The sequence below is a fragment of the Mesocricetus auratus genome, unplaced genomic scaffold, assembly GCF_017639785.1.
Source record: "Mesocricetus auratus isolate SY011 unplaced genomic scaffold, BCM_Maur_2.0 Super-Scaffold_100013, whole genome shotgun sequence".
Taxonomy (NCBI): Eukaryota; Metazoa; Chordata; class Mammalia; order Rodentia; family Cricetidae; genus Mesocricetus; species Mesocricetus auratus.
The window spans coordinates 66,752,457-66,775,720 of record NW_024429196.1 but is presented as its reverse complement, the minus strand read 5'-3'; the positions used below and the strand labels follow the sequence as shown (position 1 = coordinate 66,775,720).

The 23,264-nt window shown below is 44.6% G+C and overlaps 2 long non-coding RNA genes across 4 annotated transcripts; both read right to left on the bottom strand.

The window, feature by feature from the left end:
• Window positions 1-815: 815 nt before the first annotated feature.
• LOC121143638 lies at window positions 816-11,429 on the bottom strand. The gene is made up of 2 exons (XR_005880914.1): window positions 10,103-11,429; window positions 816-1,748 (listed from the first exon to the last, which is right to left on the bottom strand). It is a non-coding gene; the product is annotated as an uncharacterized LOC121143638 (long non-coding RNA).
• A 49-nt stretch (window positions 11,430-11,478) lies between these two features.
• On the bottom strand, window positions 11,479-23,234 carry LOC110340218. 3 transcript variants are annotated; one of them, XR_005880913.1, is made up of 4 exons: window positions 22,935-23,234; window positions 22,103-22,408; window positions 17,660-19,131; window positions 11,479-12,012 (listed from the first exon to the last, which is right to left on the bottom strand). It is a non-coding gene; the product is annotated as an uncharacterized LOC110340218 (long non-coding RNA). The 3 variants fall into 3 exon arrangements; XR_002381996.2 differs by lacking the exon at window positions 11,479-12,012 and adding an exon at window positions 21,581-21,656 and having other exon boundaries at window positions 18,539-19,131; window positions 22,191-22,408; XR_002381997.2 differs by lacking the exon at window positions 11,479-12,012 and having other exon boundaries at window positions 18,539-19,131; window positions 22,191-22,408.
• Between the last annotated feature and the right edge of the window lie 30 nt (window positions 23,235-23,264).

The window sequence follows — 23,264 nt, the reverse complement described above, 5'->3', positions numbered from 1 at the left end:
CTTTGCTACTGGGGTGCCACCACACTTCTGTTTGCTTTCTCTTCCTTTTTTTTCCAAATCACCAGAATAGTTCCTAGGAATAGAAATGATAAAACATTCTTAAAGACACAGTGAGTCAGACCAGGGAATGTCTCAGTAGTAAAAGTGCAAGCAGAAGGACCAGAGTTTGGATGTCTAGAACTTGTCTAAATGCCAGGTCAGCATGTTAGCCCTTAATGCTAGCCTTAAAAGGCAGAGACAGAGAATCCCTGGAGCAAGCTGGACAGACAAACTAGCTAAGTCTTCAAGCTCTGGGTTCGACTGAGAGATCCTGCCTCAAAGAGTAAGGTGGAAGAGTCATCAAGGCTCAGGGAGGATGCCGGGTATAAATTTCAGGACTCCACAGACATGTGCACACAGGCGCACACTTACCCACATACAGGTGATCCCACATTCACAGGGAGTGCATAAGCACATGCCCATATTTACATAACAATACAGTCAATATATTATTATTCATTAGTGGGGAGCAATGGTCATCTGAAACTTGACCCTTCCTTAACTGACAGCCTTATTGAGCCTCTCATATCATTTTGTCCTGGCTTAAACGGCGGTAGCAGATGCACTCTACTTGAAGTAATTTACTGGCTGCTATAAATTGAGCATGGCGGGAGGTAAATATCAGCAGTCACAGTGAAATAGCTGTATAGCAACCAGAGAAATTATGGAGCTTCTGCGCGGACTGGATTGCTTTTGTAAAATACATCAGGCAACAAAGTCCTCTGTGGGGGGCAGGGAGGAACCATGCAGTGGTTATGCAAAGTTGTCAGGCAGGCTTCATACAATCTTTTATTTTTAAGCTGCTTTTAAGTTAAAGGGCAGAAAAGACAATCTTTGGGCTTCCATGGTCTTGTAGAAACAGGCATGTGGGGTCCTGGAATCGCGGATGCAGAGAGAAAAGGTGCTGTGGCCCATCTGTATTGGCTTCTGCTGGCCTCTCCTTTTGTAGGAGACTCCCGGCACAGAGCCGGCAGGGTCAAGACTAGCAAACTGCCAGTGGGAAGGGGACGAAGCTAATATTCAGCAACCGAAAGGGACAGTGAGAGTTCTGGCATGAATGTGACGTGCAACCCCCATAGGACCATGTGTTTGAACACGTGGCCCTCAGCTGGCAGTGCTGTTTGAGGACACCGTAGAATGTTGGGATCCTGGGCCATTGAAAGTTATTCTTGTTTCTGGTTCAGTCCTGCACCCTGCTCTCCCCTGATCTCCAATCATTTCCTCACTTCTGCCACCATAAGTCCCTCAAGATGGTCAAACCCAAGCCTGTGCTTCTTTGCAAGTGCCTTGACCTGCGCAGGGCAGAAGAAAGCACTGTGGCACACCATCCTGGGGCCAAGGAAAAGTGACAGGACTTCTTTAGGATTGTCGTGGTTACTGTCTCTTGTTACGGTGGGAACACTTGACAAACGTAAGTTGAGGAAGGAAGGGTTCATATTGGCTCACAGTCTGAGAGGAGACACAGTTTATCATCCTGGGAACATCACAGCAGTGGGAGCGTGAGGCAGCAGGAGCGTGAGGCAGCTGGCTGCATCGTGCCCACAGCCAGGATGCTTAGATGATGACTGCTAGTTCCTGCTTACTTTCCTCTTTCTATTCAGTCCACGATGCCAGCCCAGAAACAGTGCTGTCCACATTCAGGGGAGTCTCCCTACTTCAGTGAACGCAATCCAGAGCTCCCCTTACAGACATTCCCAGACGTTTTTCTCCTGTGAAGTTGACAATCAATATTGATTATTACGGGAATTTAAATAAAAACTCCATCAGTTTGGAAATCTGTTCCATGGTGTTTGCTGGAAGAAGCTGGGTCTCGCATCAAGGTGGAATGAACAGGACAGGTGGGAACACCACTCTGAGCTCTGCCTTTGCCTCAAGCCCCTGAGTGACCACCCTGCCGGTGTGTCCCACTCACTACCTGACCTTTCCTTTTGAAGCTACTGCACCTGAGGAGGTGGAGAGGTGGCCTCCCTTCCCCCGCCCTTTTATCTTTAAGCAGCTGCATTATTAACAGAGAGGAAACCGCCTCCCATAAGATATGGCAAAATCCTGCAGATTGGTTTGTGAATCAATGTAGCTTAGGCTAAAGCAACCTACTTTCCTGAAAGCCATTCTATGGCTTTGAGCTTCCAGAGAGGCATACGGCTTGCATGTTATTTACTCTTACTTAAAATTAAATGTAAATAGGGAAGAAAAAAACTCAAGAGGAAGTTTTCTTGGAAGACATGTCATTAACAGGGAGAAAAACTGAAGTCTAGAAAGAAATGTGGGCAGGCTACACATACAGCATTCACAGAGGTCTGGCAGTATGGATATAGCAATGTGTCACAATGTTAGCTACCTCCATGTCATGAAGTGTCATGTGGGTTTTTTTACGTACTTTTTTGTTGCAAAATGCACATTTGAGAAAGCAGGTGATACACACAGGAAATCCAACTTAATACATTATGTGCACTGAACATTTGGGGATTGCAGAATAAATGAAGCCCAACCCAAAAACCCTCCACCCACCCTTTTTTGATAATGATCCACCCTCCCTATCAATGAAAAATGTCTTATTGAATCTTTGTGGATTTCACATCATGCACCCCAATACCACTTATCTCCCCATCCCTTCATATCTGCCCTTTGCAAACCCCTCACCTGCAAAATAAAATACAATTTAAAAGAAAAAAAGAACACAATCTCATTATGGAACCTGTAGTGTGTAACAAGTCACACCGTATACTTTTTAGTCCATACATGCTAGTGTTCGTTGCAATGAGTCATTGGTCTGGTTTGAGGCTTCTGGCTTCTGCTACACCCTGGATGCTGGGCCGTCACCGGGATGACTCTGGAATATCCTGTTGTCCCGTGTCGTGGAGATCCTGCAGCTTTGAATCTGCAGGTTCATCCCCTTCGCATGCTCCAGCAGTTCACAGATGAGGTAAATGTTGAGGCTGGTTCTGGGGCCGGGTGGTTGCAGGGTTGGTCAGCCACCAGCTCTCCCCCATCCTCACCACCAGGGTGAGCTCTCCATCGCTGTCCACCCCCACCCAGCTCCAGTTCACCCGGTGCCTCAGACAGCAAAGGGGCAGAGCCAGTTCTCCTGCTTTCATTCCCTCAGGGCCAGCTCACCTGCTCCCACACCACCAGGGCCAGCTCTGCTGAGTGCTGCAGCTCTGCTGAGCTGCCCAGGTGGTGCAGGGCTGCTTTCCTGAGTGCTGCAGCTGGTGAGAGGCTGGGCCAGCTCTCCAACTCCCTGAGCACCCTTCCCTATTGTTAAGCTAATGTCCCTACCTCTTTATTTTCCTTTGTGCATTGATTCCCATTTTTTAAATTTTACGTGTGTGCCAGGCAGTGGTGGCACACGCCTTTAATCCCAGTACTCGGGAGGCAGAGGCAGGCGGATCTCTGTGAGTTCGAGGCCAGGCCGGACCGACAGCCTCCAAAACAATACAGAGAAACCCTGTCTCGTAACCCCCTCCCCCAAAAAATTACATGTGTGTGTGTGTGTGTGTGTGTGTGTGTGTGTGTGTGTGTGTGTGTGTATGCCAATCCTCCTATGTAGCAGTCAGAGGACAACCCCAACTGTTGCTCCTTATCTTCTACCTTGTTTGAAACATGGTCTCCTACTGTTGTTCCACTGTGTTGTGGGAGTCTCTTATCCCTGTCTTCCATTTCCCCACATAATTGTGAAGATTGTTGTGGAGTATTAGTTTAAGATGGGTTACATTTGTTTCTGCGGTGGAACATTGTTTAATGATACAAAGTTGCATTGCATTTTTTAACGGCATCAGGTAATTTTTTCCATTAGTTGTTGGGTTTCATTTATATGTTTTATTTTTATTTATTTATTTTCCTTATTTTAATTTAAGTTAGAAACAAGTTTGTTTCACATGTCAATCCCAGCTCCCTCTCCCTCCCCTCCTCCACCATCCCTCCCCACCCGGGCCCTCAGTCCCCCACCCAGTCTCCACTCTGATCCCCATGGAGGGTGAGGCCCTCCATGGTGGGTCTCCAGAGTCTGTCATTTCATCCAGGGTAGGGTCTAGGCCCTAAGTATAGAATTCTCAGTAGAGCAGTCTAAAATGGCTGAGAGACACTTAGGAAAGCTTTGCATTCTTTTACTTTGCATTTGTTTAACTCTGTGAAGCTGTGTTACTTTGCCTTAAAAAACCTGATTGGTGTAATAAAGAGCTGAACAGCCAATTGCAAGGCAGGAGAAATGATAGGAGGAGCTGGCAGGCAGAGAGAATAAATAGGAGGAGAAATCTGGGGAGAGGGAGATCAAGGAGCCAGAAAAGAAGGTCTCAGTCACCGAGTAACACAGCCAGCCATAGAGTATGAAGGAAAGAAAGGGATACACAGAAATAGAGAAAGGTAAGACTCCAGCGGCAAAACATAGGTGGGATGATATAAGTTAAGAAAAGCTGGCTAGAAACAAGCCAAACTAAGGCTGGGCACTCATGAGTAAGAATAAGGCTCTGCATGCATGATTTAACTGGGAGCTGGGTGGCAAGGGCCCCAAAAGAGTAAAGAGTAAAAGAGTAAAAATCAACCAGGTACAGAAGATGGTAGATGCATATGGATCCAGGGTTTATGTGAGTTCTGTGGATGTGAACTCAGGGCCTCATGATTGAGTGGCAAGTGCTATAACCTACAGCTCCCTCTAAAAAAAAAAAGAAAAAATATATGGGGGTGTATGAATTCCCCCCATCCTTCACATTATGCTATTCCTATGCTGGATAAACAATATTTTATAGTATCTCTTGCGGATGGGTTTCACTTGTCTAAAGTGTCTGGCTGTTATGAATGGAAGCATTATTCCTATGGTGGATATGCACCCCGGGGCTCACATCTCAGGAACTGGGCATGCCTATCTTTTCCTTTAGTAGATAACACCCAACAGTTCACCAAAATTACAGCAGTAGTTCCCATGCCTGAGAATTTCCTTTGCTTTATAATGGGACTGAGCATCACCTTTCTGTATCTATCGTTTTTCTATTTTCCTCTTTAATAAATATCAGTCCATTTAATAAAGAAAAACACTACTCTAACACACTTTTTAAGAATTATATTGCCCATTGGGGGATATTCTTTTTAAACCTTTTAATTGAAACAAATCACTCTGTGGAAAATGTATACGAATCACACTTACATGACTTAATGGGTTATCACACAGTGGGCACCCCTGGGTAACCACCCACAGATCAACATAGAATTTGGGGGCACTAAAAAAGCATTCAAATGGCAAGTTGCTTTTGTTAGCAAAGGAAAATGGCTGTACTTTGTTGAACAGCCATTTCCTCTAAACTGCAACACTCCCTTTTGGAGGAGAAGGGAGAGACAAAATCCATAGAACACTACAGAGAATTAGAGTCTTGAGGAAGGTTCCAAGATCCATAAACCCCTTCCTATATGCATGCAAGGTCTTTGTGTGTAGGTAGCATGACTGGAGGAACAGATTCTCTTGCAGGGACCCAACTGCAAGTTGTAGGAGGAGCTCCAGAGGTGCAGGTTTGTGGACTGTCACTCACGGTGGGGTGGCCTTTTAAGGTAATGCAGCTGCCTTTGCCACACCCATACACTCATCAGTAACTCCCCAAACTTCCTAAGTTCCCCTAGCTAGACTTGTCTATAATTATCTCTGATTTGCCTAGCTGCCTAGGTCACCCCAGCAAAGGACACACAGCACACTTTCTCCCAGCATGAAGAGTTTTGTGAGCTCTTATACTTTTTTTCTGTAAACTATTGGGAACAATGTAGCCAATGATGCCTTACCTATAGTCTCCAGTCTTCCAATATTAGGCAGGTCATCTATGCTGCCCTGTGCAGCAGTTTGTTTATTTTCCTGAAGCAAAGCTTGGTGTCAGGAAACTCATTTACTACTTTCTTCAATTCACAGGCTGTACGGAACTTCTAGGCAGAGGTCATGTGTCATGGCATGTGTCTCTGATAGCCTTGAGCTTCCCTCTGACACTGAGATAACTGTGGTTTCCACTTGAGTTTCTTCTTCCTTATTTGCTACCCAGATGCTGAGAAGTATCACGTCTTCAGACATTCTGCTTTTGTGTATATCAGAGCTGTTGGAGGATTTCAGCTTGTCTGGAAAATTGATTTGTTTATGATGATCATGGATATCCAAGGATACATTTACCACAGGATGAGTGAGCTCTTGGCCAGAAATGCAGGGCAACTTCAACACTGTGTTGCTTCATATTGTAGCCCATACTGGGAGGAAGAATTCTGCCCTCAGATCTTTGTAAGGGAATAACTCTTAAAGCTATCTTCCACAAAAAAGGTGAAGCCAACAGCCTGTTGTCATGGAATATTAGTTTAAGATGTGTTACATTCGTTATGCTGAGGAACATTTGGTTGATGATGCAAATATGTGTTGCATCCTTTTATGTTGCATTTGTTTAACTCTGTAAAGCTGTGTTTGCCTGCCTAAAACACTTGATTTATCTAATAAAGAGCTGAATATCCAATAGCTAGGCAGGAGAGGGATAAGCTGGCCTATAGGCAGAAAAAAATAAATAGGTGAAGAGAAAAGAGGTGGGAAGATCTAGAAAAGGGGGAGGAGAGGAGGACACGAGGGGTCAGCCACCCAACTACACAACCAGCCACAGAGTAAGAAGGAAAGAAAGACATACAGAATAAAGAAAGGTAAAAAGTCCTGAGGCAAAATGAGGAAGAAGAGAAACATTAATTTAATTTAGAAAAGTTGGCTAGAAACAAGCCAAGCTAAGGCTGGGCATTCATAAGTAAGAATAAGTCTCCATGTATTTATTTGGGAGCTGGGTGGTGGGCCCCTCAAAGAGTTAAAATAATAAAAACAACTACAGCTCATGCTTTTTACTCTTTCTAGTAAAAACTGCTCCACCCTGCTACAAGAGACAACGGTTTATAGTAGCTTCTGTTTCATTTGAAATAGTTTTGACTGACCTGGATCTCAAGACGGAAACTTGGGATCATTCCTCAGGCAGTCAGACGGACTCTCGGGTACTAAGTCTACAAGGCCATGTATGAATGAATGCACTAAACACAATTTTCTTTTCTTTTTTTTCAAGACCCTGAGTGTAATTATTAAAGCTTCATTTGTCCCTAGTGATATTAACTATATAATAAAATTTGGATCACAGACATGAAATAATTTAAAGTGTGCCTTTGTTACTCTTCAGCTGGAAATAACTCAGCAAGAATTATTCTCACCCTCTCCCAGCCCCAGATCTGTCACAGGGTCATGGCACCAGCCAGTAAACTTAATAGATCTACTCTACAGAAAAGAAAATCCTATGTAAACAAAACAGGTTAAAAGATTCTACCACAGAAACAGAATAAAATATTGCTGATGTTATCAAATGCAGAAAAGACAAAATTAGAACTTGGAATAAAATTTCAATAATTAGAAGTTCTCCATTCCTAAGTTAGCTATGTGTAATAAACATCATTGATTAAAAAGAGACATTTTTCTTTGTGGGTTTCATCATCATGGTCTTGACTCCTTTGCTCATCACTCCTCCGTCTCTGTCACTAGGTTCTAGGAGTTCAGTTCAGTGTTTAGCTGTCTCTGCTTCCATCAATCCCAGGATGAAGGTTCTAGGATGTCATATAGGGTAGTCATCAACCCTATCATCAGGTAGGGGCTATTAGTGTGGTCTCTCCACTATAGTTTAGTTTGCCAGTTGGTGTTATCCTTGTAGATCTCTGGAGATCTCACTAGTGTCAGCTCTCTCCTCAAGCCTATAATGACTCAATCTATTATGGTGTCTCTCACCCTGCTCTCATCTATTCTTACCTCAACTCAACCTTCCTGCTCCCCTATGCCTTCTTCTCCCCTCCTCTTATCCCCCTCTCTTTTTCTTGGTTCCCTCTCTCCTCCCCCATGTTCCCAATCTGCTCAGGAGATCTTGCCTCATTCTGCATAAGGGGGAGCTCTTGAATCCCAGACTGATGGATGAGAGGCCAACAGGGGACTGATCCAGACTCCATGAATGTAGTGCCAGGGAGGAGGCCACAGAAATCACTGGGGCCTTGGGTAGTAGATCAGTGTTTACTATGGTTTATGAATGAGCTTTGGGAGCCCATTCCAATAAAGGGATGCTCTCTCAGCCTGGACACATGGGGTAGGGCCTAGGTCCTGCCCTGGATGAAATGACGGACTTTAGAGATCCCCCCAAGGAGGGCCTCACCCTCCCTGGGGAATGATGTGGGGACTGTGCAGGGGGCTGGTGGAGGGACAAAGGAGGAGGGGTGGGAGAGGGAGCTGGGACTGACATGTGAAACATTCACATTTCTAATTTAAATTAGAACATATACTGAGAAAAAAGAGATGTTTCTCATGAACTATGTAGATGTAATATTATCTGTGTGGCAACCTGTTTAGTCTCAGAGAAGCTTACACTAAATGGACCAAGATTTCCCCTCACTCAACAGGGCTAGGGTGATCTTGCTATGCTTTCTATGGCTAATACAGTAAGTGCCAGCCGTCTCTGCCCCCAACAGGAGCCAGGAGAAGGTCTCCCACCAGCCATAACCAGCCAGTGTGCAAGTGTTGGATTCTCCTGGCCATTGCTTTTAATTATCATCTAGTAATATTCTCTGCTACTTCATGTAAAGAGGGGCTCATCTGTGTCCAATACTGTCATGACTGTATAACTTAAACACAATCCACAGGGGTTTAGGACAGAAATTAACAAATATATTTTAGCTTGAAATCTTACTGATAAAGAATCATCATCAATTTCCCCGAGCAGCCACAAAGCAGTCACAGAGCAGTCACAGACTCCTTCATCCTGATTTACAAGAACCCAGCTACAAAAGATGCCATGACCAAGGTCACCTAGCCTCAGATGTAGGGTGTCACAGCCCCGCCAACCTTCCTTGAGTGCTAGAGGTCTTGACTGATAAATTCATCAGTGTGTCACTAATTGCATGATCTTTCCCAATTTCCTGCATCTCTTTGGCCCAGATTTATGTCTATAAAGTAAAATAAAACTCAAACTAGGTCTTCTAGAGATACAGTCCTAATGGTACAATATTGTGTTCTGCCCATCAGTCTGTGATTCAGTCACAAACCATGCTCCATTGTTCTGCCTCCAATGGAGCTCATCTGTTGTGTGATATTTTGTTTGTGTTCTGACAAATAAAGCTTGCCTGGAGATCAAAAGGCAGAGCTAGCCACTAGCTAACCATAGAGGCCAGGCTTTGGTGGCTCATCCCTTTGATTCCAGCATAATAAGGAGGTGGAGACAGGAGTATAAAGTGAGTAGAGACAGGATCTCAGCCCTCTGTAGTCTGAGGATTCCATAGAGGTAAGACGTCTCTCCAGTGACTGTCTCCTTTACTTCTCTGATCTTTCAGCATTTACTCTGATATCTAACTCTGGGTTTTTACTTAATAAGATTAATTAGGACCATGCTTCACTCATCACATTTTCTCTTCCATTGATGTGCCACGAGAGATGATGTCAGGGTTGGTAGCCCAACTCCCTCCTGGTGATGGTCTCCCAGCACCTCTTAGAACCAGAGTCCACAGACAGGAGACTGGAGTACTACCTTTTAATGTTCCTTGATGGGCAATCCATGATCAAATTGCTCCTTGCTCTGGGGCTCTGGGACTGAAATTTCTACATGGGAACATGCTATCCAATTAAGAATCAGAAGAAAATGAGATGAAGAAGTCTAGACTACCATGGGTGGGGTGAGGCCTCCTGGAGGACTTAGGACCTGCCAATCAATGGTCTTCATTCCCTGTAACTTTTGGTGTCAACAGGTAATATTTGCAAGCAGAGCCTGGAGAACAGTTGGAGATAGTATGTTTGGAAACATCACCCATGAGATCTGAGATGCAAGAGAATGCTCTGCCCTGAGAATGACAGCAAGCACCTTGAGGAGGACCTGACTGGGTGCAAACCCACCCCATTCTATTTCTCCCTCCCGTGTCGGCTCTCATGGCTTCCTGAGTCTTGGATTGCTGTGGCACTCTTCTGCAGGTCTAAGGCAACTATTTCAGGCGCCTAACACAGCAGGACAAATGTGTACAAGTCCACACAGTATGACAGAAGAATTAAAAATGTATTTACCATCTGTTGGTAGTTTCCTTGTGGGACTCTTTTCCTCTCCTGCAGCCACAAATAGGGTCTTTGCGTTTCCTTCCGACTTCAGAGAGTCCAGCTCTCTGAAATTGCAGGACTTTCTTCCTCCTCCTTGTCCTCCTCATTGTCATCATCATCTTCTTCCTCCTCCTTCTCTGTCCAAGGTCGTTGAACTCTGGAACAATCCCAGCTTCTATAATCATTTCTCTTAAGTATAACTTGGAAAGAGTCAGTCTAGAGAGATGGGTCAGTGCTTAAGAGAATTGACTGTTCCTCTAGAGGACCCAGGTTCAACTCCCAGCACCCACATGGCACCTCACAACTGTCTGTAACTCCAGTTCCAGGTATCCATGGCACCAGGCATGCATGTGGTGCACATGTCTGCTCATGCAGGCCAAATACTCATATTCATGAAAAAAATTGGAGTCTACAAAAAGTGTATAGTGTTTTATACTTAGGTAACTTCTCTGCCCTCTGCTTAGGTTCTGGTTGCTGAGGTCTCTGTAAAGCTTGGGGTGGAGCAAGAAGAAAGGTGTGGAGTGAAGTCAACTTAAATGGGATTGTATATCGAAATGAGGCTGGGAAATTCATACTGGCCCCCTACAATGTACTCTGTCTTCATCACAGAGGACTGACCTGGTAAAACACTAGAGAAGGAAACAGGAACTTCAAGTGTGAGCCACTTCCAGCCGTGCACTCCCCTCAAAATCAAAAGCAGTTATTTAGTTTTGTTAGTTGGGGCATGATGTAGGTTAGGTTGATGTAGACAAATATTCCCATTCTCACCCAGAGCCTCTAGTTTTCATTTCTGGGATACAGGTGTCAGTCACTTGAAATAAACCCAACTCATTGTGGTGGTGATTCGCTCCTGTAATTCCAGCAGGAGATGGAGGCAGGAGAATCACCATGAGTTCAAGGTCAGTTTAGGCTACCATCTGAGTCTTGCTTTCAAAACCAAATAAACGAATGAACAAACAAACAAAAGAAACATTGTATTAGATTTTTTTTCCCATTGTTGTGGCAAAATACCTGGCAGAAACAAGTTCAGGGAGGAGAGACTTCCTTTGCTCATGGGTTCAGAGGGCACAGTCCATTACCGCATGGGAGGCATGGTACCTGGGGTGATCCTGACTGTAGTGGAGGTGAGAATCCATCACAGGGATTAAGTATGCAGTTGCTCTTTGAAAGATGTGAATCAATGATGGAGATGCCGCTTAGTGGTAGAGCCCTTGCCTTTTATGCGTGAGGTTCTAGGTTTCATCTGCAGTACAAAAAGGAAGGAAGGAAGGAAGGAGGGAGGGAGGGACGGAGGGAGGGAGGGAGGGAGGGAGGGAGGGAGGGAGGGAGGGAGGGAGGGAGGGAGGGAGGGAGGGAGGGAGGGAGAAAGGAAGACAAAAAATGTGTCTACCCTTGACCATATCTGGAGAAGTCCAAGGCCTGGACATGGTATATACTCCTCTACTCTGAAGATGTAGACAGCTGCTATCATGAACAGGTTTGTATGATTTGATTTGTTTGGTTTTTTTTTTGCCTCGGGTTGATTGCTTGCATGCCTAATTAATTTATTGTTAGTCTACTCTGCATCTTTAGCTACCATATTTTTGTGGAGGACAACTGCTGTGTGGGCTGGTACCCAACAGAGGCAGCTGAGAAGCCCTGTAGAAGCCCTTGTTCCTAGACCTGGCCTCAGGCCAGGCAGGATCATGCTGTGTTCTTTGAGGCCTGTTGAGGTGGCCCGTGTCACAGGCCAGAGCCAATAATTGTCTCTTCTGGAAAGATGGGGAGGAGACTCCAGAGCTGTCTGGGTAACTCTTCTGTTCCATGTCATCTTTTTGTTTACTGATGTTGTCATGGATGCCAGATCAAATATACACTCAAAACAGGTTATCGATGGATATCTAAGGAGAAAAGAAATAGGGGTGTTAAGAGAGGCTTTTTCTTTTGCTAGCCGCTTTGGTTTATCCCCCGCCAGTCACCTGGGCTCTGCCGCGCCAGCCTGGTTCTAGATCCGCTTGAGTCCCAAATAAACACACAGGAGGCTATATTCATTATGAAGCTGTTGGCCTTGTTTGTCTCTTACTGGCTAGCTCTGCTTTAAGTAATTACCCCATAATTGTTAATCTAAGTATGTTTCTTACCAGAGAATAGTTCCGGGCTCCTACCCATGGCGTTACATGTCGACTCTCTTGTCTTTCTCCTTCCCAGAGTTCTCCTGGACTCCTAGTCCCTCCTATCTAGGTTTCCTATAGGCTCAACAGTACTTTATTGACAAATGCGCAGGACTTCCCCCAACATAGGGGTATATATGCAAATAGTAGGAAAAAAAGCAACAGTCCTGAAATCTCAGGTCCAGGAGAAGGATAGATTCTCTAGATAGGCCCGTTGGAACAAATGACCAGAAAGGTTTGCTTGAAGCGTGAAAGATTTTGCTCTCCCAGCTATGGTGGTCAGAAGTCTGGAATCAGTGTGTCTCGGGGTCAGTTTCAAAGTAAAGGCTGAAAGGAAGAAAATTTCCTTCCTCTTGCAGCTTATGGTGTTTATTGGAAAGCCTTGGCACTCTTGACACGTAGCAGTGTCTTTCCCATCTCCGTCTTCATGGTCTCAGGACTCCGGGGCTGGCTCTGAGTTGATGGTCTGTGTTCTTATGAAGGTGACATTCTTGCTGGATTTGGGAGGTCCACTCACCCAGGAAGACCTCCTCCTAACTAAGCACATGTGCAAACCCAATTCCCAAATCAGGTCACATAGCTACTGGGCTTAGGACTTCTCTATATTTTTTAGTGGATTGCATTTGACTCCCAACAGAGTGCAGTGGGAAATGCCAGGGATAGTGTATCTGTTGAGATAGTCCCTTAACCAGAGCAATGAATACAGGAGAAATGCTCACAGACTGCAACTAGCGAAGGTCACATGTGTTTGGGTGCCACAGGAAGCCTTCAGATAAGAGCGGCTCTCCTCCTCGAATAGGATACTCTCTCCATCTGTGCTCATGGCCCTGAAAGTTTTTTTTATCTTCTGTTAGTGGTTTCAAAAATATTGTATAAATAAGAAGAATAAGAAAATAGCACTGCTCTGACTCACACGCTGGGCAGAGCTGCAGGCTCTTCAGACTATCAAGAAAAACTTCACTAAAGTGCTGATGCTTAAGCCAAATCTGAAAAGATGGGGAGTAGGTCTCTAGGCTGACAAGGTGGGGCTGGGGAGGGAGGGCAGGAAAGGTAGGGATAGGGCTTTGCATGATAAGCGAGCATGTTCACCAGAGTATGATTCAAGTTCGCTGACATACTTCGTACCTCCTTTAGGAGGGCGTCACATCTCAAGGCCTGTACTGTCAACTCTATCTGCTGGGTTCAAATATTTAGAAAAGAAGAAGAGGCAAGGCTGGAGGTGTAGACCACGGCTGCTCACCTGCCTAGAGATCACAGAGCCCTGGGTTTGTTTCTTCTGCTTCCATCATTGCTGGGAGTTGAGTGGGGTGGGTAGGAAGATCAAATATGTTTCTGGTTTTAGTGAATGCACAAATAAGAAACTGATAGCACCAGGAACACATATCAGGAGGAATCAGCCATTTGGACACATTTGCCATGGCACAAATATGGAAACCCCACTCTCAGCAAGATCTGCAGAAATCAAAGAGCCGAATGTGGCAGAAATTCTCCGGCCCTAACTGCAGAAAAAGATCAGCCAACATTTTTTTTCCTCTGATAAATTTCATTCTGTACAAAGGGCCAAACTGGGTTCTTAGGAACCCGATTGTGAACCAAGATTTGGGATTCAGAATCATCTCCATGATCTAAGAAAATTAACTCCTCACTCTTCTTCCCAGAGAAGCACTCTAGCTTGTTACCTCTGAGCCCGAATCAAGGTCTGACCCGGTTTCTGTCCCAGAACTATTCCCCGTTTTTTGGCACAGGGATATACAGGATGCCAGCAAAGTTCACACGGGGTCATCACAGTCTTTTTAAAGGCAAGATGATTCATGGCTGGGTGGGGGAGAGAGGGTATTGAGGGGAAAGGAAGTGCTGAGCAGGAGGGGGTGGAGCCATGCAATTATGAAATTGACTGCAGGAAAAGCTAGCCCTCAGAGTGATGGGATCCTATGCTCTTACATTGGTATTTAAGCTCTGGCTTTTAAAGCAGAGAGGCAGTTGGAATGAGAAGCAGATCTCACAACTCGGTGACCTATTGCAGTATGATGGATTCCATGTCCATGTATTTATTACAATTACCAATGTTAATTTCCCTTCATATCTGACAAAAGAAAAAGAACGGAAAAAAAAAAAGCAAAGCTCTCCCACAACCGAGTAGCTGGCAGAATAAGATTTTGGCTGCAGGAGGATGAGTGAGTAATTTGTCTTCTTCTCTTTGATTGGTTGGCACTCCAGCTGACCGGGTCGTTTATTCTGCATGTTCATTCTACAGTTAAGAAGACAGTGTTTGTAATTTACAGTTTTAGTCGAGTGCTATTATCCCTGCCCTGGCAGAAGGCATCTGAAACAGGAGGGACAAAGCAAAACCAGGACCTCCAGTGGCAAGCCTCTAGAGACTCTTAGGTCCCTCCCACCTTCCCCGGCTCCCCATCTCACTTCCAAGCCTTTGTAGAGGCCTCAAACCACCTGCCAATCCCCTCTGAAACCCTGATGTGGACAGTTTCTTCTATGAACTCTAGTTATTTATGTCAGAAAAAAAAGGAAATCTTGCCAATGCATTTTTTTCCAGCACTGCTTCCTCTTTGGGGGCAAGCTTGGTAAATTCCTCACAAAGGGATGTTCTTAAACAGTGACCCTTATTCAGATTGGTTTGTCCTGGCCGATATTTCCTCAAGAAAAATAAAGTAGCTAAGAGGGCATTTGCAGCTGTGTATTCTCGTGCCATGAAGTCTGGACAAAGAACCCACCTGTGTGTTCCCCAAGGCTGCGAAGTTTATTTCTGTAACTGCTGGGGTCCACTGTTCGCGGTGGTCTCACCCTATGTCTGACAAGCAACACCCATTAAGCACCACTGTCTTACATTCATATGTCGGCGCCTCTGGCTTGGATTTTAATTTAGAAAATTGATCTCTTTTGAGGGAAAAAAATGCCAAGTTGTTAATGAAACACTAAAAATAGAGTCCCAAAATTTCCCAGCCAATACCAAGCCAGGTTTAACTCACATATTCTCAACCTTAAAATGTTGCCTGTTTTCTTTCCCTATAAAAAGAGTTGTGTTCCTTAGATGGCTGGAGTCACAAGGTATATTTAGCAGGCCCATTCCCTCATATTCAATCTTGTTCTGAGTGACATTGGTGACAATTGATTTCTAGCTTGTTGACAAATTAATAATGTTTTGTATTTTCCATAGTCACTCTGCATCTTGTTTTTTTAAATGTTAATTATGTATTGTGTGTGTGTGTGTGTGCGCACGCATGCATGCGCGCGCGTGTGCATGTGTGAGTTCCAGTGCTGCCTGCAGGTGCACGTGTGAACAACGAAGTCAGTTAGTGGTTCTTCCTTTCCACTAGGTCGGTTCCAGGAAGTGACTATGTCTTAAGATTTGGAGGCAGACCTTATTGGCTGATATATTTTTCTGACCTGAGCCTTCTTTTGAGACAGGGACTTTTTACTGAACCTGGAGCTCATGGATTCAGTTGGATGTCTGGTCAGCAAATCCCAGGGATCTACTCTCCCAGCACTGGGATCTCAGGGATCCTCTTGTCTCTACTCCCCCAGCACTGGGATCTCAGGGATCCTCCTGTTTCCACGACACAATCTCTGGGATCCCAGGGGTCCTCCTGTCTCCACTTCCCTAGTGCTAGGAGTACTGGTGTGTGCCATCACACTCAGCTTTTTACATTGGTGCCCAAAGCCATTTGTCACTAGACGGTATCAATCCCAAACCATTAAGCCTTTAGTCACAAATAGCCAACCCCCAAAACAGCTGTAATGGTAGAATGTAATGCTTCTCAGAAGTTTCCTGGGTGACCAGGAGCATGAGCGACTTTCATGAAGACCGAGTCACAGATGAGCCTACTAGCTTTCTTCACGGGCCCATAGTAGATCTACCAATGAGACAATGTATTCGGTCATCTGACTCTCAGAGAACAGGCATTACAGTCTGTGTCACATGGAGAAGGAGGGCACTAAGATGAAGGAAGGGCATCAGCTAATGTCTACCGCATTACTGCAAAAAGCCACCCAGGATCAGAGGTGTCCAACTGTGGGCTTTTTTAGACTAATCCTATGTTTCATGAACCGCATCATCTATGCTATTGGTAGCTGGCTGCGGAAAACATTGTATTATGGGGCTGAGGGGGTAAAGGAGTTGCCTGGCATCAAACAAAGAAAAAGATATATATTTATATAAATACAAATGCATATTTGTGTTTGTGTATATACGATCACTTGTATATTTATTTGTATACATCTATGTATATATATGCATGTATGTATTTTCACATGCATATGTGTATATATGTACATGTTTTATATATGTTAACAATATGTTTCATTGATCCCAATGCATGGTGAGTGTACATATTTTCATTTCAACATTTAATCCACACAAAATTACTGATGTACTGAATTTATGTATTTATGTATTTCATATACACAGATATCTAAGTAAGCCTTTAAATTTTGAAGCATATTTCATACCTACAGTACATCTCAATTTAAACTAGCCAAGTTTCAAGAGATCAAAGGCTTTATTGGACAGTGAGGCTCTGTATGAAAGTATTTGTTTGGTTGTTTTTAAACTTGCCGTTTGGTTTAGTTTAGCCAGACATGTGTACTGTTGAATCATAAACTAGCAGCAAACACTGAAGTGCAGTGATTTTTAGCCAACCCCTTTCTGTGGCTCTGGGGAGTAGAACCCACAGCCTTGCTGGTGGTAAGCAAGGATGCTGCTTATAAGGTCCCCTATAGCCTCCAACTCTATGCAGCTGAGGTTGACTACCCCAACCCCCAACTCCACTTTTGGCTATTGGTGATGTCACTTAATGACCAGGAAGCCTGTGCTGCTGCAGTTTGGTAAAAGATCAAACACGTGGTTCTGAGGCAGGTCTGGAAGTCTGTCCCCTGTACACAGAGCCTTAGAACTTCAGCTAGGATGTGGCCCATGGACGCCAGAGTCTATTGAATGGGCAGCTTTCACTTTTGTTTCTTCTGTTTTATTTCTCCACTGGCTTATTTAGGAATACAATCTAAGCAAAGTGTACTTGTTTTGTAACTACTGCAGCTTGCTCAGTTTTTAAAATGACATATAGGATAAAACCCTTTTTGTAAGAGTGTGGTTAAAGATCTGGCCTCAGTATTCCCATTAAAAATTCAAAGTTTCCAGGATTATTGCATAGCCATAACAAATTGTTCCAGGCAGAAACTTGGCAAGTACTTCCCTACTGTGGGAGGAAAGACTTTTAACAATTCTAAAGAGATAAAAATAAATAAATGTTTACCACTTCAACTTCAATAATCTTTGATAGGAAGTGCATTTAGAGAAGACATATTTCGCCTTCACATTTGGTCTGGTTTACAAAGTTGAAAGGTAATATGAGCTTGTAAGTCTAACCTTGTTCAACAGTTATACAACGGCTCTCTCAGCGGCAACATCTCAATGAGTAACTTCTCCGTGCTTCCAGCTTTGCTGTATGTATTTCTGAGAGGCACTGGTCAGCCAGCTGTGAGCATCTTAACCCTGGTGAAAATTTACATTTTTTAAAAGGTAAGACTGGTAACACTCTAAACTCTTTGTAGGCCAGTATATTTTCCTCAGTGTGCATTTTCAGGGCCTATGTATTGTATACCAGATGCCAAGCAAATAGCTACTGAGGCATGACAAGGACAGAAAAAGCAACTTGAAAATTAAGTCACAGTTTCTAATTATAAGGTCCCATGTAGCCTCCAACTCTATGCAACTGAGGTTGACTTTGAGCTCCAGATCCCTGTCTCTACTTCGCAAATGCTGGACCATAGGTCTGAGGTTCCAGGACTGGTACTCTGTTCTTCCTCTCTTTTTTATCCCGTAACCTCCCACCGCCTCCTGCACCTGGTCCCTGCTCTTCATCTCTTACTGAAATGCATACTTATCAGCTGGAGGATGATCTAGGCTGTCATCCCAGCAGTCCTGTGGCTCTGACAGGAGGATTGGAGGTTCTAGGCTAGCCTGGGCTACTTAATGAAATCCATCCTCAATATATGAATAAATAAATATTCACTAAATATCGACTAGCTCTCACTGTGCAGCTTCCTCATTTCAGTGTTGGCTTTTGCTATGTTCCCTAGCCACCCCAGGGAAGTGTTTATGGATATGATATAGGAGAACTATGACCAGCATGGTATACTACACAAATATAGTCAAGAATTTGATAATCATTATGGCAAGCACTACAAACTAAAATAAGACATTTTTGAAAGTATGGCAAAAAAATACCAATTTTTTTAACCAAAATGTGTTTGACTCAAAATCAATTTATTGAGTATAATATTGATGAACTAACTCCCCTTTTAGTTCTGCATTAGTTTCTCTCAGGGTTGTCTTATTTTAGAAGAATTATCACTATTTTGACTAGAGAAAACTAACACATCCCATCTTTCCCTTTGATTAACAGAATTTTATCATGTTCATTTATTTACTGTGAGGGTGGGGGGAGGCATTCTCCCTAAGGGCTGCCATGGAGGTCAGGGACAACTTGCAGGACCTGGTCTGTTCTTCCACCACGTGGACTGAGGCACTGCGCCTGGGTCCTCAGGCTTGGTGATAAGCTCTTTCAGCCTTTGAGTATGTCACCAGGCCAGGGAGTCCCTTCACTTCTTTTCTTTCCCTTTTTGTTCTTAAGACATCTCGTGTATCCTAGGCCGGCGCTGAACTTGCCGTGTAGTCCAGGGACGATGACTTGGACTCCTCGACCTTCCCGCAGAGGTTGCAGGTGTGTACCAGCACACCCAGTGTGGTGCTGAGCATCAAACCGGAGCTTTGTGCAGTCAGGAAATAAGGTGTCTTTTCCAAGCAGGATTCCTGGAGTCCACTGGAAGAATGCAAGCCTAGAACGTGAAATGAGTGTATCTTGTATCTTTTATTTTATGTAATTTGCAATCTGTTCAATTATTTAGTTGCTGTAATCTAGTAGGCAGTGTGTTTTGTTAGCTTGTTTTGTTTTGTTTTGTTCTGAATGACATAACAGGCTACTTCCAATGCAAACATATACTACACTTTAAAAATCTGTCACCATGTGGAGGGGCCTGTGTACACTGGTTGTATTAAGCATTCTTGTGCTCCCTCTACTGCCTCAGAGAACACATTCATAGCCAAGACCCCAGTACATTCACCCCTAGCCAGCTCCTTTAGTTAATGAAACAGGGATCTTCAGACAAAGATTGCTATTGCCTTCAACACGCGCGCGCACACACACACACACACACACACACACACAGAGAGAGAGAGAGAGAGAGAGAGAGAGAGAGAGAGAGAGAGAGAGCAGATATAGTCAGCCCTCAAATGGGTGGGCTAGTTTTAGGGTTCCTCTGAAATACCCAAATCTTAGATTGTATTATATAGTGTACTGCATACATGTATTCACATCCTCCTACATGTTTTACATTATAAGTAATTTAAGTTTATAGTATAACTTTCAGTTATAAGCAACCTCCGGGTTACTTTTAATACCCAATACAATGGAAATACTTGTTATTCAGTATTATGCATGGAACAATGATGAGGGAAAATTCCATAGGTATTCAGTACAGATGATTTTAAGAAATATATGTATTTTTTCTCTACCGGAAGCTGGTTAAGTTTGAGGCTGCAGTGGTCCAGGTGTAATGTGGTATTATTTTAATTGGTAAAAGAATTAACATGAAGGTAACTTAAAGTCGAATTAAGTTCTGTACTCATGGCCAATGTGCCCAGACAGAGCCCTGTAGTACAGACCAGTGTTCTTCATGCTGGGATGTGCCAAGTCTCTGTAGCTAGTTCAAAGGCAGATTTTAACTGAGTATGTGGGATAAGAGCCTTGATTCTGAAGTCTAAAGTCCTCCAGATGGTGGTGCTACAGCAAGTGCTGCTACTTTTTAGACTCCAATTTTAAATGCAGAAATGTAATATAAAAGTCTTGTGACTTAATATATAGCTGCTAGTCCATATTAAACTTTCAAAAGTAGTTGGGACAAAAACATTAAAATAGGTAGCAGGTGGGCTGGAGTAATGGCTTGAGACTTGAGAGCTCTTGTTGCAGGATAGCAAGGCCCTGAGTGTGGATCCCAGCACTCATCACAGGAGCCAGGTGTCCTACATGCCTGTTACTCAACCTGAAGAGGGAAGAGACAGGAGGCAAAGGCTAGGTTTGTCGGCCCCTACTCTAGTCTAGAAGAGATGACCCTCAGGTTCAGATAAAGATTGTACTTCAAAGAAATGCTCAGAAAGTGATTGGATTCACAATGTGTCCATGGACATGCATGCACACACACACAAATACACAAAACAAATCTTTAGAAAAATAGAAGGTACTAAAATTTCTTTTCACATTGTTTAAGTAACTCATAACACAGATTAGGAATAAGGCTCAGCAGGCCTTCTTCCTTAATTTGACTCTATTTCAAAGCTTGACTGAGTGTTGTATAAATATATGATCAGATTTGGGTTTAGGGGAATAGTGCTATAAAACTGCCAACTGCCACCTTGAAAACTGCTCTTTTTCCATTGAGTTTTCATTTGCATGAGAACTTTTGCTTTTAAATAACCTGTCTTGTTACCTTTGATGGTGCATTTGATATCCTGTCATTTGGAAACAAAACACTTCAGCATTTGTAATAAAACTGTTTCATTGGTGTTATGCTTGTGTCGGACCTTGCAGGAAGCAAAAGCTGTAGGGTTGTGTGTGTGTGTGTGTGTGTGTGTGTGTGTGTGTGTGTGTGAGAGAGAGAGAGAGAGAGAGAGAGAGAGAGAGAGAGAGAGAAGGGGAGAGAGAGAGACAGACAGAGAGAGAGAGACAGAGAGAGAGAGACAGAGAGAGAGAGTTTATGGCTTTAATCTTAATGGCTAGGAAAGTAGACAGCACATTTCTTATTAATTATTTTTACTATGTGGGTAATGCACATATTTAGCTTTCTTCAGGGAACATTTAAATTAATTGACTAAGTCGAATATGAATTATGTGTTTTAATATGTTTAAGGTTGTTAAAATAATGCAAATTAATTGCTTGCACCAACGTAATAATTACAATATTAGTTTTTTCCCTTGAAAATTCTCTAAAAATAGAGTGGAGGTGGATTGGACAGTTTGCAGATTATGAGCTGGAATAAAAACATCTCAGTTACGCCAAAAACATGGCAACCACTATTTTCTGTTATAAAAATATTTTAGATGGATTTCAGGTTTTTTTTTTTGAAGCTTTGTCGATTCACGGGACAGCAGTCACAATGCCTGCAACACAAAGCATGAGCCTTTTCAAAGACAGACACCACTCAGTTAAGCTCTGAACTGTTAACCCTCACCTGGATAAAGCTCGGGAGGGAAAACCAGACTAGTCAGAGCCTTGGCAGGAAAGTCCTGTCAACTGTCCACTAGAGGCTGTAATGAGACCAACAATGTCACTTGAGCATATGAAGTCTAACAAACATGGATCTTTAAGTGAACAACACAAGTTACGGGGGGGTGAGGGAAGGAACAGTCGTAGTTCTATTTAAGTACCCGTGGATTTGTGCACGGTATTTCAAAACCTGAGAATAGATATGTATCCCCCGCCCCCCAGGGCTTCTTCTTTTTTTTTTTTTAACTTCTGAAGTGCTGGCTCCACAATTCAGCAGTTTAAAAAGCTCACGCATTTCTCCTGGTGGTTCTGTACGCTGTTTCAGACAGTGACTAACTGTTAGGTCATAAGCAAACGGAGCCAAAAGGTCTCTCAAATCCAGCTTACAGTCAATAATAGTGGCTTCCTACAAAAGACCTAGGGATCGGGTTTCTAGACTCTTAGTTCTAAGCACCTCAAAGAGGTCAGACGCTGGCCTGACACCTACTGGTTTTCGAGAATTATCTGTAGCAAAGGGAACGCAGCGCTAAGCGACCCTTGTAGGGTTGTGGCCGCTCTTCCTCCGGGTGCCACACCTGTTGGCAAGGTACAGTCCTCCGGAGAAGATTCCTTCCCACCGAGCTCACACCTGGCAGCGGCATAGCGGAGGGGTGGGTGGGGACTCCAGGTCTGCGTTCAGCCACCGGGACCAGGGAAAGTTCCTTCGCTGTGGATTCCCGAGAACGGCCATCGAATGATCATGATAGGGGCACCGGTTACCTCACTTCCGATGAAATGAATGATTCCCTGTTAGCTGAAAGAGGAGTAAGCAGGTCGGCTACCGGGCTAGAAATGAGACGTTTGATTCCTACTGGAGATTTCTAGACCTGCAGAATTAGAAAGGAGGGCCGGGAGGTCGCCAGCTTGTCCGGGCAGGAAAGGTGAGGGCGCCAGTGCAAACTGAGCAAGCCTGAGAACTTTCCCGAGTTGCAAGCCAAGGCGCCGGCCCAGAGCCGGGTTGCGCAGGGCTCACCGGCTGGAGGGTTAACACAGAGGATGGAGTGAGTCCTCTTAGACACATACCGGGGTGAGGGGGTGGGAGCACCAAGGTCACTTCGGGATTAGAATCAGCCGGCTTCCCCTCATCCTTGCTTATTTTACCAGGTGGGAACCGAAGCCTGACACCCATTGAGGTGAGTCCACCAGGCTGCGAGCATTGCACCCTGCACTCGCCCTGTCCCCTCCAACTAGGTTGCAAGGAGCCGGGGGAGGCGCGCGAGCACCGACCGGTCACCACTCCAATGACCTCATCGCCCCAACTTCCCCGCCCCTTCTCAAACCTGGAAGGCACAGTCCCCTCAGGCCGATGTCCGGGATCCGGAGCCGCAGTTAGGGAGAGGCACCGGGCCTCCCCTAGAGGGACCGCTGCTCCGGCCCGGTGCACAGAAGGGTTAAGGGCGCGGGCCGGTAGCTGCGCCGTGCGCTCGCCGTGCTCTGTGCGGCTCGCCGGGCCGCCTGCCAGAGGGTGCCCCCCCCCCCATGAAGTCGGATCCTTGAGCTGTGGCGGCGGCAGCCAACTGCTCCATATTTGGCTTCTATTACACATTTACATACTGGAGCGAGCGAGCGAGCGCGAGAGAGAGCGCGAGGGAGGGAGGGCGGGCGGAGGG